General features: G+C 47.9%; 1 long non-coding RNA gene across 1 annotated transcript; it reads left to right on the forward strand.

The window, feature by feature from the left end:
* The first annotated feature begins 9,620 nt into the window (after positions 1-9,620).
* LOC144382057 (uncharacterized) lies at positions 9,621-12,609 on the forward strand. The gene is made up of 3 exons (XR_013448442.1): positions 9,621-10,267; positions 11,053-11,216; positions 12,096-12,609. It is a non-coding gene; the product is annotated as an uncharacterized LOC144382057 (long non-coding RNA).
* Positions 12,610-18,485: the final 5,876 nt, after the last annotated feature.

Raw genomic sequence — 18,485 nt, forward strand, 5'->3', positions numbered from 1 at the left:
CTATCTAAAAATAGAGGTCCCACTGAACTTGATTTAATGAGCAGATAAAAATTATTTGGAATTTGTTTTTTTATTTCTATTGAAATCCATACTTAAAAGAGTGTGTGTGTGTATTTTTCTCAAGTTTACTAAATATTTTTTTGGTGGTGTGATTCTCACCCTTCATTTGCTTGATAGTTAAGTGTTCACGGCATGATTCGTACACTAACCTTTGTGATAGCTCTGAGTGGCACAAAGAGAGGTTTCTGTCTCTCAAAGTCCAGCTTGTATTCAGACAGCCAGGTGCCGGCCGGCACCTCCAGAACACTGGGCAGTGGGGTTTGGTGAGAACACTGTAGGCTTGGCCGGCCTGCGGTCTCTATCCAACTCCCCGCCCTGCTGTGTAGCCAAAGGCGGCCACAGATGATACGTAAACCAGTGGGCGTGGCTATGTCCCCACAAAACCTGACTTATGGACACTGAAATTTGAATTTCACACAATTTTCATGTGTCACAAAATACGATTCTTCTGGGTTTTTATTTTGTTTTTGCAAACGTTTAAAAGTGCAAAAACATTCCTGGGGGTACCTGCATGGCTCAGTTGGTTAAGAGTCTGCCTTTGGCTCAGGTCATGATCTTGGGGTCCGGGGATCAAGCCCTGCGTTGGGCTCCCTGCTTAGTGGGGAGTCTGCTTCTCCCTCTCCTTCTGCCCCTGCCCATGTGCACGCTCGCTCGCTCTTTTTCTGTCTCACAAATAAATAAATAAAATCTCTTAAAAAATGCAAAAACCATTCTTAGCTCACAACCTCTACAGGTGTTCAGGTCGGGTTTGGCCAACAGGCCCCATCACTCCGTGGGGGTGGGTAGTACTGAAGCCGTCCCCTCGTCAGTGAAGAAACTAAGGCATGGAGACTTTGAGTGACTTCCGAAGGTCAGCCAGCCATGAACGGCAGAGCAGGGGTTGGGTCTGCCTGTGGAGCCCCGCTTCTGACACAGCGTTAGACTGGCCCTGGCTACTGTATATATTGTGTGTTTATCGATCGCTTCGCCACCTCCAGCGTGATGTCATTAATTCATATGAAATTCTCTTCCAAGTGCTATGTTTTATTCCTGATGCCTCCAAAGCTTTCCATTACCGAACTTATTAACAACAAAGCAGCAGTTTGCGGTCGGTCGAGCAAATCGCCCAAAACAGTTGATGGTTTATTTTCACCGACCCCAGGCTCAGAAGACACGATCATTGTAATAATTTTCATATTTATTCCCATCCTACAATGTCTCTACAAGAGTTTTAGGTAACTAACAGCACTATAACCTCATAAATTAATGAAGATGTTACAAATGGGTGATGTTAAATCTTTAAACATAAACCGTGAGGCCTGGGCATGCTCCTGTAGGGGTTATTAATTTACTTCTTTCTCTTCCCAACACGGGAATAAGAAAAATAATTCACCCACAGGAAAAGCCAAAGGTGGGCCTGTCAGGCTTCCAAGCCACGCACCCCAAGTTCTGGAAGGTGCCGACAACTCCTTCCCATGAATATTTCCTCACTGCCGCTCTGTGCTCTTTTTGCTTTAGCAATTTGAGGAGTTCCAGAAAATTACTGAATACAACCTATATGCTCAAGGAACTTAATGACCACTGAAGAAATATATTCTGGATGAATCCATCACCTAAGAAATGTCACTGCAGCCACATTTGCTTCTGTCTTTAAGTTTCCAGAACACATCCGGTGGCAATCTGCCACAGGACCTTTGCAGCTGCTTCTCCCCCTGCTCAGAACCATCTTTCCTCTACAAGGTGAGCTCCTTCTCCCCCAGGTCTTGGCTTGAGAAACCCACCCTCAGCTCTTACATAAGGCATTTTCCATCTGCTGGTCTGTTTCACTGCCTTTTCTCCTTTGTAGTCGTTCACAGTCTGTAATTACATGATTTATTCATGGTTTACAACGGCTTTCTGTGTGTGCTTCTCTACGCTGCAAGCCTGGAGGGGATCACGCCTGCTTCTGCTGCAACACTGTTTCCCTGGCAGCTTGCAGGGTGGCATCTTGGAAACACTGGAGGGAGTCTTGGGAGAGGTTAGCGAAGGCACCCATGTTGGCAGATTGGGCCTCCAAGAAGGTCCCCAGAGGCCACCAATGGAGGTGATATGTGCAAGAGGTGAGGGGCTCTGGAGTAGAGAGCAACTTTCACAAGGCAGGAATGTGGCTTCCTCTCTCTTCCCTCTGTCATGATACCTTCTTGGATTCTTTTCTCCTTTGTCCCCCTCGGTCAGAACCTCCCATCTGGGGAATGCCGTTGGGGTGCATTTGCCAACTTCTCCACCTCTTGCAAGCACCCATGTGTCCCCATCCAGTCTGCCCATTTGTTCTGAATTCCCTGCGTTCAATCTGAGCTAAGACACAAAAGTTAGAAGAAAAAAAAAAAACAGTTAATGGATCAGGGAATATATTTACTCTTGTGCTCTCCTAGAGATGGGCTGAAAGGTCATTTCAAATAATTATCGCCCTGATAATTGAGCAGATGGCAATCACCAAATCAGGCAGTTCCCCGCCAGTCGGTGTCTCTGTAGCTAATTCACCTTCATGCCTGGGCAATTTGTTCTAACTAGATTATATTTCATGATAGTAACTTGTATTCTGCGCTTCTCAGGGCACCCCAGAAACAGACTTTCCAAAGGGTTTGGTGTCCCACAGAAAGCTCTTCCTACAGAAGCTAGGAGAACGGGCCTGGGCCCAGAGACCTGACGTGGGCTGCTTGAGGCATCATAATGATAGCCAATCACGCCTCTTTCCAAAGCTGCCTCCGTGTCTGTGCTGGAGCCGTGCCTCCCCCAGGACTGCCCTCCTCAGTGGTGTCACCCGGTGTCCCCTGACGCCTCCTGCTGTACAAAGGATGAGCGCTCAGACCATCTCGCCCCACGTTCTAGTGAATCGAATCCAAAGAGAACAGCAACCTGATTATGGCCACCATGCTTCTTAATTTATCATCCTGGCAACCCACTGTTCCCCTTACCCTTTTCTGCCTTTCAGTTTGGTCCTTTTTATAAGAATTCTGAGGGAGTTTCCTACCTGTGCAAATTCACCTCTTCCCGGGAAGCCAATCACCCTCCCTGGCAGGTGCTCCCTCTATGAATGGGTCGTTACTTTTAGGCAGGGATGTGAATAGTCCATTTACTTGGAAGAAATTAGAGGCGAGGATCGAGGCAACAGCGTATAATCACATAATTTGGAGCAGATCCAGGACTGAATATAAGCACCTTTGATTTAAAGGGGAAAAAAGCAATTAAAGGCAGTTGGCAGAAAGTTCTTTCAAGTCAATGAAGTCATTCAATCAGTCCATAAAAAATGACTAGCTTTTGAAAGCATAATTTGGTCCCAAGTGAGAAGAGAAAAAGAAAAAAAGACTGGCACCCACAAGAAGGAAAAACCAGCACCAAACATTAGTGGATGATCTCATTGGTTTTCTGGGTCCATCTTGTTTTCCTGTCATCCTGCTTCTCCAACACACTCCAAGTCTGCCGTTCATCCGGCTCAGCCAGTATCTCGGCCCCTCTGAGCATCCAACAAGGCTCCCCTTCGCGGTGGGGTGGGACGGGGCGAAGACTGCGGTGCTGGGCTCTCGCTCTCCCTGTTTGCCCGCCCGCAGCTCCAGCTCAGCCCCGGACACGCTGCCCGCACTGACTCCCGGGCTAGTGACGTCAGGAGCAAGGGAGGGGGCTCTCTGTCATTCCAGGGCACGGAGACCCTCGCAGACCTTGTTCTGAAGTGTGGTTAGCTGCCTGCAAGGGGAGCATGGGCAGAACACCAGTGCAGTATAAACGTCACAACGTTGCTTGGGGATGAATAAGTCCTAGGAAAAGTCCGCAGTTTCATTCTGGCACAACGGCCGCATCCTTCCTCTGTCTCATCCCAAACTGCTTTGAATCCCTTACTTGTGCTCACAGCCCAAGCTCAGCTGCTAGGTGCTGCTTCCCTGAGTGCCCCCCAAGCCCCACCTTCAGGGGACTGTCCTCCTGCTCGAAGTTGAGCCCTGATTACAACTGAGTTATAACCATAGCGTGTCATGCTGCCCTTAGAGGTCCATGTGCCTTCTCTGAAACCCTTGGGCCAGATGTGTTTCGGAATTCAGAACTTTGCAGCTTTCAAAAGATAATGCACTGCGTATGTTCTGTATTACATTAAAAACCCCGAAGGCTCCGGGGGCAGCACCCTGTAATCAAATCCATTAATATTTCCGCAGGAAAACACATGAATATTCAGACTAAGTGGGGAAAATAATGATTATAAATAGTCTCTCATCAGTTCAGGGCAGGTTTTGCAACCAAAAGAGTTCCAAAAACTTTCAGTGTGCAGGACTTTTGAATTTCAGAGTTACATGTGAGGGTAGTGGACCTGTATTTACATACCTTTCTACCCTGCCTTTCTACCGACTGAACACCAGGAAGGAGACGCTGGCTCCCTAGCGGTCCATGGAATCGGAAGCCTCGGTACCGTGTGTGACTAAAGCAATGATACATAAAGTAAAAGGAAGTGTTGAGGAATCGAAATAGGTGCCCCATGCCTTCTCCAGAGTGCTGCCCCACCTCGGGCAACAGGCTCACCTGACAGATAATCCGAGGCTGCGTCAACTTCCGTAAAGGGCCAGATAGTAGTCTTCCGCTTTTGGAGCCAGACAGTCTCATTTGCAATATTTAACTCCACCATCATAGTGCAAAAGCAGCCTTAGATGACGTGTACATAAATGGGTGTGTCCGTATCCCAATAAAACTTTATTTATAATGACAAGCTGAGGACCACGGTTGGCCTGCAGGCCACATTTGCTGACTCCTGAACAAATCCACAAATGTCTTAATGATCAAGACTTACTCAGCAGGTAGGGCTTCTGTCCTGTGATGAGCTCCCTTCTCCGGGCTAGAAATTCAGCAGTGACTAAAACACGAGTTTTCGCCCTTGTTAAGATTATAGTCTAGCTGAGTCCAGGAGTTAGATTAAATTCTTCAGATCATCTCAGCTCTGTGCTCTACTTTACCTTTATAAAAGTGGACCTTGGTCAAGGATCTTAATGGACACCTCAACAAAATATTTACAGATGGCAAATAAGCATATAAAAGATGCTCCACACTGGGTGTCATCAGGGAAATGCAAGTTAAAACAACAGTGCGATTCCATTGCACGTCTAGTAGAACGGCCCAGATCCAGAACATGGGCAACTCCAAATGCTGTCACGGATGTGGAGCAAGAGGAACTCTCACGCACAGCTGGTGGGCCTGCAAAATGGTGCAGCTGCTGTGGAAAACAGTCTGGCAGTTTCTTACAAAACCACACACACCCTCACCAGAGGATCCAGCAATGATGCTCCTAGGCAATTTACCCAAACGAATCGGACACTTATGTCCCTATGAAAGCCTGCTCAGAGATGTTTATGGCAGCTTTATTCATAATTGTCCAAACTTGGAAGCAGCCAAGATGTCCTTCAGTAGGTGATGGATGAACTGTGGTCCATCCAGACAGTGGAATATTCTTCAACGCAAAAGAGAAATGAGCTATCAAGCCATGAAAAGAGATGGAGGAAACCTCAATGCGTGTTTTTAAGCAAAAGAAGCCAGTCTGAGAAGGCTTCATCCTGTATGATTCCAACCCTGCGACATTCTGGGAAAGGCAGAACTATGGAGACAGTAGAAAGATCAGTGGTTTCTTGGGTGGGGGATGAGGGAGAGATAAATAAGCAGAGCACAGAGGATTTCTAGGGCAGTGAAAATGCTCTGTGTTATATTACAGTGATGGATACACATCATTGTTCATTCGTCCAAGCCCATAGAACGTACACCACCCAGGGTGAACCATAAGGCAGACCATGGGCAATGATGATGCGTCAGTGCAGATCCATCCTCGGTAAAAGATGTGCCATCCTGGTGAGTGATGTTGAGAATGGGGAGGCTGTGTTGGGGGGTGGGGCAGGGAGCATATGAGAAACCTCTGCATCTCCCTCTCAGTTTCGCTGTGAACCTAAAACTGCTCAAAGAAAGTTGTCTTCAAAAAAAATCGTTGGCCCATAGAGTCGATCCTCCTTAGCCACAGATTCCAAATTTCCAACTTTGCCTGTGCACTAAAGCCTACGTGTAACGTCAGAATAAACTCCTGCAGAGCTTTGGGTGTGGAAGACACGGACACGTGCAGAGCAGTGAAAGACGGGATTCACGCAGCGCACACGCTCTTGGCTGTGGCCCAGCCAGCCAGCCCTCGCTCTGCCTCTAGCTTGGTTCCCGTAGTACAAACAAGCATCCTTCCTGCATCTAGTGGGTATCATGGTTTTTGCATTTTTGAGCTCTTTTCTGTTTAAAACGTCCCCAAAGCACAGGGCTAACGTGCGTTCCTATGTGCCTAGAGGCTGTTTGCAGAGAAGACACGCAAGTTAGTTAAGCTTCATTCAGGCATGAGTTACAGTACTGCTTCTGACTTAATAGCGATGTGGTCGGAGGACGTGGGCTGTGTGAAAGCCATCCATCCCGTAGGCCTGGTGGAGGCTACCGTGCGGCCTCCCACCTCTGCTGGCTGCCCGTGGGCACGAGAGGCAGCTCTCCTACGGCCCTGCCACTGAAGGCGGAATTCCACGCGGGTCCGCTAGGCCAGTGCTGAGATCTGTGCAGCTCTCCCACGTCCTTGCTTATTTTTGTCTCATTAACCTCCAGTCATTGGAATCATTGTAAAAGGGGACTTGTCCATTTCCCCTGCCGCTCTGTCCATTCTTAGCCTCCTCCGTGGGGGGCTGCTCTGTTAGGTGCTCCACGTTTCGAGTGGCCATATCTTCTTGCTGAATGGAACCTGTGGCCATTATGCAGAGACCGGCTCTGTGCCTTATCACGCATTTCGCCTTCAACTCTACCCTGTCTGCTGTTTACCTGAGCGTGGCGGTCTTTGGGGGAGTATATTACCGATGAGTCTTTTCCTCCATCCTTTTATTTTCAACCTCTGTGGGCCTTATGCCTTAGATGTGCCTCTTAAAGACAGGAGACAGAGTGGGAAACCTGAGAGCAACCTCCCCCGCCCCCAGAGCGAGCTCTAAAGCCCCCAGCTGCTACGGACACCTCCTGGATCAGAGGAGGGGGTCCGTGTCCTGCGATTCCCCAGACGGAACCACAGGCGCCACGGGGAAGAGCAGGTTTGACTTACTCCATTGGAAGGGCCGGAGGAAGCCACTTGTCACACCCTCCATCTGCCTTTACCTCTTCTTTTCCTATATTCCATCTCTCTTTGTGTTGCCTTCGCTTTCCACAGGGTCAGACATGGGACTCGGGGACCAGCGGCTGAAGGGGACCTAGGAAGAAAGGATAATCCAGAAACGCAGTGGAAAGCCCTCCGCATCGGGGTGGAAAAGTGCTTCCTTCCCAGACCCATTGATCCTACAAGGCTCTGTGAAATCCAGTGTGCACGTAAATCACTTCACAAATTCCTTATTTGCCTGTGATACCCTTTCTTTCCAAACCTGAAGAAACGAGATCAGAATGACACCACTCACGTACCCACAGAAACAAGGCAGGGACGAAAGTGGTGAAGCAAGCAGCCTTAACCATGAGGGAACCGTGGAAACCGTGTGAGTCTGCAGGCTGCTCGTTTTCAGCCCCGTGAATTTCCCAGCTGTTAGAGGAGGTCAGTGCTGGTTTGCTGAAAACCATATGTATGTCTGTCCCTCCTGGGGGGCCAGAGCTTACAACAGGGAAGGGAAGGACTGACGGACGTTAGCTGAAAGGACCAAAACTCAGAGTTTTTGATGGAGGACATCATCCTTTTAGAACCAACTTACAAACTTGAACAGCCTTGGACATGAAGAGAGACTCAGATCCATTATGTATTTGAATTGTGACATAACCATCTAATCAAAATAATGCACATTGTTTAGAGAAGACATTTACAACTGGGCCTTTGGGAGTCAGTGTACCCAAATATATCCAGGACTTGATTCAAAAAAGCTTACATTTGACCTAAAAATTCCACACGTGGCCATTTATCTTCAGGTCATAAGGGGACCATTGGACATACACAGATGTATGAGGATGTTAACAGCATTGCTCTTTATAACCAGAAAATCAGAAAATAATCTAAATTGATAGAAAACTGATGAAGCAAATCATGGCATATCCTTGCAAAGGATTACTTTGCAGCCACTAAAATTATGCCACAGATCAGCAGTTACCAGCAAAGTTGGCCATGTTACATTAAGTGAAAAAAGCAATATGATACCTTAAAAAAAAAAAAAGGAAATGCATGTACAAAATTACCTAGTATATGCATTGAAAAAAAATGCAAAATTATTCATCAAAATGTTAACGGTTATTTGAATGTTAGGATTACTGGCAATCTGTATTTTCTTTGTGCCTTTTTATATTTCGTAAGTTATTTAAAATAAACACAAATCATTATAATGGTTTATAAAAAGAAGGTTCCTAAAGAGCCCATTGTGAAAGCTCTTGCAGCATTTTAAATGAATAATTGATCTATTTAGCGTCTCAGGTTTACTCTAAGTTACAAGTTCCCGAAGAGCGGGGAGCATTTTCGCTCCCGTTCCTCCCCCTGGCTCCACGCAGCCCTGCGCATGAGCAGAGCTCCCTGACAGCCGTCGACTGACTGGATATTTAGGTGTCAAGTACTGAGAAGGTATTAGTGAAAATCGCTAAGGACTAAATTGCATAGCTGAGCCTTTGGCACTATAACTTCTGTAATTGAAAACTAAAACCTCTGAGTCATTTCATTTTATTACAAATGAACCCACCTCACAACTCCCCTTCAGTTTTGAAATCTCGCCAAAGTGTTGGTTATGATCCCATCACTTGGCTAATGTGAAAGTTTTAAAAGCTATTTAATGACATCATTATCCTGCAAATCATAATGAGGGAGGCAAAAACGAGTCTGGTGTTTGAAAAATCCATGCATGGACCTGTGGTTTCTGATAGGGGAGCAGCGCCCATCTAAGTAAATTTGAGGTGATGGAATTTGGTTACTTTGCATCTCAACCTCTCCATCGGTGCCTTCGCCTCTGTACCAGTCAGATGTTGCTGTGTAACGAACGGGCACAAAATCTCAGCGGCAAAGAAAAATGGTGTACGTTTCTTGATCTACGCTGGGCTCACCGAGGGGTCTCTGAGTCTGGCTGGCCTCTCTCCCGTCCACCTCTAGGATCCAGACTCTAGTCTGCACCGTGTGTATTTGCTTGGGGTCCAGATGAAAGGGCAGGCGCAATTTAGGGGAAGCTCTTCTTCTGTCAAGGTAGAAGTCAAGGCCAAGAGCGTATGCGCAATCATACCAGCACACTTCAGGTTCCTGCACATGTCATGCTTGCTAACGCCCCTTTGGCCAGAGAAAATGCCCAACAGCAGTGGGGCCGGGAAGTCCACAGAAGGGAGCATTCGCGGAAAGTGAGGCATCGTGACCAGTGATTGGGCCTGCCATACCCCACGAGCACAGGTGGTCGCCCCCACTTCCTCTGCCGATCGGCCAGTGTTTCTGTGCATCCCTGTGTAGCCATCCGTTCCGCCTGAAGGAGAAGACAGCCCTGCCTGCATGGTAAATTGGGTGTCTTTTTTGGGTAAATAAAACACGGATTTGATGTTTTGTTGACCAAGCCCTGTTCTGTTCCGAGGCTCTTTGGAGAGGACGGGCCCTCACCCGGTCGGGACGAGCTTTCATCCCTTAGTCCCAGCGGCCGGGAGAGGGACAGAACATTGGTCGGAGGCACAAAGGGACTTGCCTGCCCCGAGTACAGCCAGGGTGCTACGGGCTGAGGAAGGACAGAGCCTGTCATCCCTCCGTTTGAGAAGACGCGTGGCAATGGCCGGTGGCCGGCAGCCAGCAGGGGCGCGGCCGTCGAGCTGGCACCTGGCTCCAGCTGAGGAGCAGCGTTCCTGTTTCCCTCAGACTGCTGAAGACCAACAGCACTTACACTGATGACTCCTTACTTTAAATCTCTGGGGAAAGCAAGTGCAATTTTATTTCCTGACGTTGTAAATGAGGCCGGGTTCTCGGGAACCACAGTGAAGCGCGTCAGGATGTATATAAACGTGAACAAAGCTGGGGACGTTGAAAGGAAAGATGTCGTGGGTAAAAGGGTCCGTCTGCTGACGCACAAACTGCAGAGAGGCTTTCAGCTTTTTCCTCCCAAATCTAGACACCAACTGGCAATTTGCGCATCTATTGTGTTCTAAACGAGGCTGACTAAACTCAGCTCCCCTCCAAGGCTTAGCCGGCTGAGATGGAAGAGCAGAAAGTCTGAGCCATCACACGAGGCAGTGAACGGTAAGGCTTGGAGCTAAGCATCCTAAATGGCTCGGGCAGGGCTTCTCGAAGCACGGTCCTCAGAGTGGCAGGGGCAGCGTGGCCCGGGCACTTGTCAGGGGTGCACGTGCTCGGGCCCCATGCCAGGTCTCCGGGAAGCAGACGCTCAGGCTGGGGCCCAGCTGCCTGGGTTCTTAACTCTCCCCTGGGCCCCAGAGGCTCCAGCTGGGGGGTCAGCGGTGCGGTGGGCCTCTCTCCCCTGGGCCGCTTGAAGGAGTCGGGGCAGTCTGCAGAGGAGAGAAGGAAGGGCAGCCCCACGGTGGTCGTGGGGGTGGGCACAGAGCAGAAGACCGTGCAGAGGCCAGTGGGCCCCACCCTGCAGCACTCATTCCTACGGCCGCCGTAACAAAGACCACAGACTGCGTCGCTTAACCCGCATGCATGTCCTGTCTCGGTCTGGAGGCTGGGCGTCCAAGGGCAGAGTGTGGCAGGGTGGGTCCTCTGCAGCTGTGAGGGAGGGTCTCTTCTGTCCTGTCTCCCGGCTTTGGGTGTTTGCCCTCAGTCTTGGGTGTTCCTTGGCTTTGGAGGCGTCACCCCCATCCCTGCTTTCTATCCCTGTGCCCAAATATCTCCTTTCTATGAGGACACCATTCGTACTCAAGACCTCGTCTTGATTAATTATATCTGCAAAGACCCTATTTCCAAATAAGGTCACATTCACAGTTACTGGGGGTTAGGGCTTCAGCATCTCTTTGGAGGACACAATTCGATCACAGTTTGATTGCTGACAGTTGTGATTCACACAGGCATGGACACCTGTGACCCAACAGGAGCCAATCAGGTACAAGACCCTGCTGAGACTCTGGGCTGGAACTTGGAGGACATAACATCCGACGTGGCGCAGCCATCTGGGGCTTGTCGAAGGATGGCAGTCCGTGAACACGTGGAGGGAGCCAACCTCCTCCTGGGGGTAAGTGGAACCAGGAGAATGTAGTGAAACACTGGGTCCGGGTGACATCACTTAAATGCTTAAAGCCAGGCCTATTCCCAGATGTTCCAAATACATGAACCCGTGTCTCCTTTTCATCAAAATCATTTTGGATTGTGGTTTTCTGTCCCTTGAAATCTAAAGAATGTGACGATATGCATGGTCCCGTGTCTCTAAATTCAAAGCTAGTTCTTAGCCTGGTGTGGCACGTGGAGAGAAACAGAACGGCTGAGTACAGGTGTGGGGTGCTCTTGGCTCAAGAGGGGCGTGCAAGGGCTCCCACTGCCCCCAGGGTCTGCTGCAGAGAGAGATCTCAACCCCCAGGACTCATGGCCGGCACACCCGGGTCTCCAGGCTGTCCACGGGGAGGCCCCAGGCCCCTGCTGCTCAGAATGCGGTGCACGGCCCAGCAGCAGCTGGCCCCCTGGGAACTGGTCAGAAACGCAGGTTCTCAGGGCCCACCCCAGACCTTCCGAACCAGACTCCGCATTTTAAACAGAATCACCATCGATTTATGTGCTCATTAAGGCTCAAGACGCAAAGTTCCAACCTAATTAGTGAGCAAAGTTTTGGTGGCTTAAATCCCAGCTATTTAACAATCAAATTGGATTTCTGCTCTTTCTATCTGATTTAAAGCTATTCCTCCAAGGATTGAGATGACCAAACAACCAAGTCATCCTATGAATATTGTATTATATTGTTATATTCTATTATATCATTATATTATAAACATAACACATCAGTATTAATTTATATTAGCAGCATAGTATATAAATTCCACTTTGAAGTACATGAGGCATTTGACAGTATGTTTCATGTTCAATTTATATCTTTATTGAATGGCATAATATAATACTGCAGACCACGAAGACAAAGTTTGTGCCTCAAGTGGTAACTACACTAACCGACATCTTCAACATCATGAGCAGAAGCTGCTGAGTTATGGCTCAGCTCTCGGCTCCGTGCGCTTCCACACCCTGGGCGTCCAGAGTCGCCGAGCAGATGCTGCGTCAGCACCAGAAGCACATTCCCCAGAAACCTGGGCAGCTGAAAGCCCCACTGCAAACATCTGGCAGTTCGTCTGCTACAGAAAGCAAATTGTCTCTTGCTTCCTGAGTTTCACAGAGATGTTTTTCTGGCCATGCACTGGGTTGAAGACCTGCTCGGAAAGGCTTTTGGGAGTTGGTTTCCGCCGCTGGTCATCGTTCTTGGAACAACCGCCCGGTGAGGACTCGGGGCTGCCGCGTCTCAGCGGGGATCGGCGGCAGTGAGGAAGAATAGCTAGAGGCCACAGACAACAAAGAAACCAAAATTAAGCTAATCCTCACACGTGCAAGGCTTTGCAGATAAATAAAAATTAATTTTGGCCTTTTCAGATCTTTGACTCTTTGTATCTTTATTTCGATCAGAACAGATTCCACCAAAACATAAAACGAAGATGGCCAGAGCTTAAACAAAATGTACAGAGCAGAGCCTGTTCACACGCAGAGGAGGAGTGTGTGTCCATGAGGAAAAGCACCGAGCAGAAGTGCAAGGTTTAGATTCTGGACAGGGGAGTGCTAATTGATAATGGACAACTTCTGTTGTGGGTAGAACAGAATGAGCCCATAGGTATGCGCACCATTGGTTAAAACAAGCCCTGTTGCTCCCTGGTCTGGAAAACGCTGTCAGTTTGGTCCAGGCGGGGGCTGGGGTCTGTCAAGTCCACGGCCCTCCCTCGGCGGCCACAGGCTGGAGCCAATCGTGTGGCATCTCCCGGACACGTGCCGCTCTAAGTGGGGGATTTTTTATATACAGTGTACGTTCACTCAGTCAATATCTATTGATCCTCTGATATCGACTGCTTCTTTTTGATTGTTGCTCAAATGGCACCACATTAGAGGGAAATGTGCCCCCTGCCCTCCTCCACTCCCCACCCTCCGGCTCTGTTCTACTTCTCCTGGCGCCCGCCACCCTATGCTGCTGCCGTGCTGGGTGCTGCCAACTCGATCCCCTCCCGGCGGAAGCTCCAGGGAAAGGGGCTTTGTTTTGCCCCCAGTTGCGTTTTCACATCTAGGACAGCGCCCAGCTGAGAGTAGGTGCTCCGAAAATATTTCTGAGTGAAAAGCAGTGCATCAGGTGCTAGACCTCCTGGAGCTTTTCAAATAAAAACAGTATTATAAGACATAAGCCAGATGCTCTGTATTTTAGTAAAATATATTTTAAACCCTATACTAAAAAGCACAAGGGAGAAAAAAAAGAACATTTCTATCCTGCTTTGGAAGGCAATTTATCAGCATCTATAAACATTTTAAATTCTCATCCCCTCCCAGGCCAGAGCTCTGTCTCTCTGGATCTGCACCTCCTCTCGTGCACAGGGAGGCATGCCCTTGGGTGTCCACATGGCTTTGTTTGTGAAAAATTGAAGACAGTCTCAGGCCCCATCCGCCTCGTGCTTGCCGTGGGTCTGGTCGGAGAACACAGCAAATGCCCAGTGAATGCAGACCTTACCATCCACTGCAAGAATCTGGTTCCTCCCCTGTCACGGCCTTTGTCACAGTCCCTCCGGGAGGGATCAAGCCAGTTCGGTCAGCAATCACACTCTGTTTCCACGGTTCCTGACCCCAAGTTGGGGTGTCCTCGGTCTGCCCTGGTCTGAGAGTCTGAGCCGCCCTCGCTGGTGGAGCAGGCCTGGCTGTTCTCGGCCCGCACCACCCATGCCGGGGCTGCGCTGCCCTAGCAGACACTGTCGGGTGTCGGCTTAGCTGGGCCCGGGTGTTCAGGGGAAATTTTGTGAATGAAGGACCCCAGCAGAGCCAGCAACTTATGCTTGGCTTCAGGCAACGAAGTGGGAGACAGAGCTTCCCCCACAGATAGCCTCCACTTTCTCATACAAAGCGGAGATACCTCTGGGGCCAGGCTGTCTGCAGCTTCAGTGCTCCATGTCCACGGAACCAGGAAGGCTTGAGGGCCCTTCCACTGGCCATCATAGAGTTCCACTGACCCACTCCCCAAAAACAGGAATATCAGCCAGAGAATCCCAGGCACCTAGGGGTCAGGCATTCAGTTTCCACAAGAGCTCAGGGGCACGTGAATAGCTGCTTTTCAAAAGTCACGTTACCTAGTAGCTATGTCGAAACTGCAAGTCCAAAACCCCACAGGGTACCTGGGCGGGTACTCTCCTGGGGGAGGCTGTCTCCCTTTGGAGCCCAGAGGCTGCAGTTAGCAAGATCTTCATGCTTGTTCTGTCCCCAGCAGCTGAAGATTTCACTGAGGTGCCAGGCATTCCCGCAAGACTCTGACCCATCACTGGCAGCGAATGGCAGGGGGTTAACGCACGGCAGTTCTATACAAACAGCTCTCCTGCATTATGGAAGGCAGTCTGCTTACTCAGAGTTCACCACTTGCAATGTAATCTCACCCAAAAGCAGCCTCCGAGGTGATCCATAAAATAAACCATCACAGTCTCTTTGCCCCGCCCCCACCACGCCCAGGGCCCCTCCCCCACAGGACCAGGTAGGGCGGTGACCTGGGAACCCACATCCAACAGACAAAGAGAAGTTGAGATCTTCTCCTCACAGCATATTCAGGCAGTCCTGTAGGCTCTGGGACAGGGAGACCTCGCCCCAACCCTGAATCCTGAAAGCGGCTGAGGGGCAGAGGGCAGGGTGGACAGAGTGTCTCTGGCGTCCAGGCTTGAGCAGCATGACAACCACTGGTGGCTCAACCAGCCAACCTTCCAACGCCGACAGTCCCCCCAACGCCCTCTGTCAGCTCTGGGACGCACACCCCTTTCCCCTCTACCTGGAGGAGAGGGGAAAACCTAAAAGCACCATCTGGGCTACTTGTCTCAACCTTACAGCCACCACCAAACCATCCTATTAACGGGCAACAAAATGGAGGGGACGCCATTTCACCCAGCCGACCATACAGCTTGGTCAGTGTGCCAAGTACCGATTCTCATGAACTTCCCTCGGGGCCCTCATCCGCCTCGTCCAGAAGCCGTGTCTGTATCCCAGCCTCATTGCCGGAAGTGCGAAGTCAGAATCTGGGAAGGGCCTGGGATTTTACCCTACATGCATATGCTAACTGCTTAGTTTGCCGCAATTTTATATACACATCCTGACAGAAGGACACAGGACCCCTGGGGCAGAGACAGGGAGGGTTTATTACTCACAGCAAACAGATAAACAGAGCAAGCATCTCGTCCGTTTCCACACACCCTGTTCCCCGCAGGGCCAGGCACGGAGGGCCAGATGTTACCTATACGCGCAGTGGGGTGCACCGCGGGACCCTAAAATTAAAAGACTCTGACCTTTTATGTGGCGGCTGGCATAGCTGCTTGTCCTCGCCTCTGAAGAGAAAGATTATTCATTACCCTGGAATGTAAGCAAATATTTCAAGAAGACGAAGGAGATTGTATCTTTCTATCCAGAGACCTCACCAGGGAGGTATTTCTCTAAATTTCTCTGGTGGCATATTCTCCTTAGCTTCCAGCACACGCTTGCTATTCGAGCCTGTTCTTTGTTCAGAAGGCCTACACCGTGCAGGAACATAAGAAACTCCATGGGGAATTGTCTTCCAATAATATCACCTTTTGTGAATTGTCTTTTCAAATATTTGGCACATTTTTTTTTTTAATTTGGCAATTCATCTTCTTATTGAGTTGTAAGAATGTTTATACAATTCAGGTCCTTTGTAAGATATGCATATTACAAGTATCGCAAACAAACAAACAAAAAAAACCCCTCCAATTATGTGACTTGCCCCGTTGTTTAGTTAATGATGTTTTGGAGTAGGAAGTTTTGAATGTCTTCTAAAGTCTAATTTTAATCAATTTTTTGAAATTTCCTAATTTGCTTTTCATATCCTGTTTTCAAAATTCTTCCCTGCTCTGTGCATTCTTCTAGAACCTTTGTAGTTTTAGCCTTCACATTTAGGCCCGTGATCCATTCCAAGTTCATACCGTCTGTGGTATGATGCTTATCTTGCTCACGGATATCCCATTACTGTAGTGCCATTTGTTGGGAAGACTGTTTTCCCCACTGGCTTGCCTTGGCATCTCTGTCAAAAAATTATTTAATCATATACGTATGGCTCTGTTTCTGGATTCCCTATTTTAGCACAGCCCAATGTAAATATAATGCAAGATGTAAATGTAAGCTACATATGCAATTTTAAATTTTCTAGTAGCCACCTTTTCAAAGGTGGACAGCTATGGGACTGCCATCTTAATAACCTACAGTTCAGTCAGCCACAAATATTTACCCACTGGTGCTGGGTTTTTTTTTTAATGACTAGTTCCAGGCTGGGCGACACAAGGGATGGTCCATCATGAAATACGTATCAAGTAAAACAAAATTTGACACAGCAAGATTAAATTGGTCCATAAGCTGGAGCCTCAGCTAAAAGCAGAGCCCACGAGTTGTGACTTTCAATGCGATGTTACGTAATCAATGCTTCACATTTCCTCCAGCCCAAGCTACACGGAGCAAAGAGCAAGCTTCTATAATCAATACCATGAGTAATATGAAGTTTATTTAACTCAAAGAAGAAAGAAATTATTAAAGACTGAAAAAATCTTACAGTTTAGTTATAAATAGCATACACTATTCTGTGCCCAGCCTCGTGGGTTAAGTTTCTAGAAACAATTGGTGAGGCTTCGTGGTGAAAAAACAGATTTATGGGAGAATCACCATTAGAAGAACAAAGACTGTGAACAAGGCTGCCTTTATAATTGCTGATGAGTCCACGAAAAATAAACAACAGAGACAAAGCAAAATGATGTACTAAGCATCGCTTTCCTCTGACTCCAAATCCCATAAAATAGCAGAAAATATTATTTTAAAGAAAATAAATATGTAATAGTACTAGACTAGAACCTTAGAAGATTTTTTTGAAGTATAGAAAGCACACAGGATACGATCTACTGAGGGAGAAAAGACAACAAAAAATAGCCCAAAGGCAACACAAAAGCTAACGCAGTTCAGGGATGCTCCAGGCCCAGAGCAGAACCCAGAAATCCTGGCTGCCCACTGACTTCATATTCCCTATCTCTGCTAAAGATTCTCCTAAATAGTGTGGTATTTTAAAAGTAATCTCAGATTACAAAATTTTGGCTTTTTTTAAATCAGTCAATTAACATATAGTGTATTATTAGTTTCAGAGGTAGAGTTTAGTGATTCATCAGTTGCATATAACACCCAGTGCTCATGACATCAAGTGCCCTCCTTAATGTCCAGTACCCAGTTACCCCTTCTCCCCTACTCACCTCTCCTTTTCAATCTTGGCTGCAGCAACTTCTTGCTAGACACATCTCTAAAGGCAAGGGAGACAAAAGCAAAAATGAACTATTGGGACTTCATCAGGATAAAAAGCTTTTTGCACAGCAAAGGAAAGAGTCGACAAAACCAAAAAACAACCCACAGAATGGGAGAAGATATTTGCACATGTTTTATCAGATAAAAGGCTAGTAAAGAACTTCTCAAACTCAACACCCAAAAACAAATAATCCAGTCAAGAAATGGGCGGAAGACATGAACAGACATTTCTCCAAAGAAGACATACAAATGGCCAACAGACATGAAAAAATGCTCCACATCACTCGGCATCAGGGAAATACAAATCAAAACCACAACGAGATACCACCTCACGCCAGTCAGAATGGCTAAAATTAACAAGTCAGGAAACGACAGATGTTGGCGAGGATGCAGAGAAAGGGGAACCCTCCTACACTGTTGGTGGGAATGCAAGCTGGTGCAGCCACTCTGGAAAACAGCATGGAGGTTCCTCAAAATGTTGGAAATAGAGCTACCCTATGACCCAGCAATTGCACTACTAGGGATTTACCCCAAAGATACAAATGGAGTGATCCAAAGGGGCACCTGCACCCCAATGTCTAAAGCAGCAATGTCCACAATAGTCAAATTATGGGAAGAGCCCAATGTCCATCGACAGATGAATGGATAAAGAAGATGTGGTATATATATACAATGGAATATTACTCAGCCATCAAAAAAATGAAATCTTGCCATTTGCAACGGCATGGATGGAACTAGAGGGTATTATGTGAAGCAAAACAAGTCAGTCAAAGAAAGACATACCATATGATTTCACTCATGTGGAATTTAAGAAACAAAACAGATGAACAAAGGGGAAGGGAGGGCATAATTTTGGCTTTAAAAAACAAACAAGGGGCACTTGGCTGGCTAAGTTGGTAGAGCATGCAACTCTTGATCTCAGGGTTGTGAGTTCGAGTTCCATGTTAGGTGT

The sequence above is a fragment of the Halichoerus grypus genome, chromosome 6 (genome assembly GCF_964656455.1).
Source record: "Halichoerus grypus chromosome 6, mHalGry1.hap1.1, whole genome shotgun sequence".
In the NCBI taxonomy this organism is placed as follows: domain Eukaryota; kingdom Metazoa; phylum Chordata; class Mammalia; order Carnivora; family Phocidae; genus Halichoerus; species Halichoerus grypus.